General features: G+C 36.7%; 1 protein-coding gene across 3 annotated transcripts in view; it reads right to left on the reverse strand.

Moving 5' to 3' along the window:
• Positions 1-380: 380 nt before the first annotated feature.
• Positions 381-496, reverse strand: part of golim4a (golgi integral membrane protein 4a) — a 28,780-nt gene continuing 28,664 nt past the window's right edge. For all 3 annotated transcript variants that reach the window (XM_014163497.2, XM_014163499.2, XM_014163496.2), the window contains one exon: positions 381-496. This exon is cut by the window's right edge and continues 665 nt beyond it. The gene's annotated coding sequence lies outside the window, so the exon portion shown is untranslated.

Here is a 496-nt window from a genome sequence, read left to right on the forward strand (position 1 = left end):
TTGGGGCAGTGAAACGAGGCTACTCAGGTGAGAAAACCCAAATGTACAACCCCATTGGAAAATATAAAATGGACCGTTTGATGTGAAATGTGAATAAAATAAATGTAAAAAAAAAAATCACGTTTATTTGGCGTATCACCGACGGCGTTGCGCGTACCCCAGTTTGAGAATACCTGCTCTAGGAGATTCCTTTATACATGTTCAATTCAACCACATTCTCTATCTTTTTCTTGTTACCAAATAAACATTTTGAGGCAGGTGGATGTATTTCTATACATTGTACAGTTAGTGTTTACGGATAGGGGTGAAAGGTCAAGTGGATATTTGTGCTTTAGATCCATGTCAACAGGGGTTCAACCAAAGATGATCCGAAAACTATGAAAGGACTTTGTGATTTACTGGCAATGCTTAGTAACAAGAGGACAAGCAAACAGAAGAATGAACATGGTTTTTTTTTTTGTTTTTTTACTATTATTGGCATCAATGATAGTGTAAG

This window comes from Salmo salar, chromosome ssa20 (assembly GCF_905237065.1).
Source record: "Salmo salar chromosome ssa20, Ssal_v3.1, whole genome shotgun sequence".
NCBI lineage: Eukaryota > Metazoa > Chordata > Actinopteri > Salmoniformes > Salmonidae > Salmo > Salmo salar.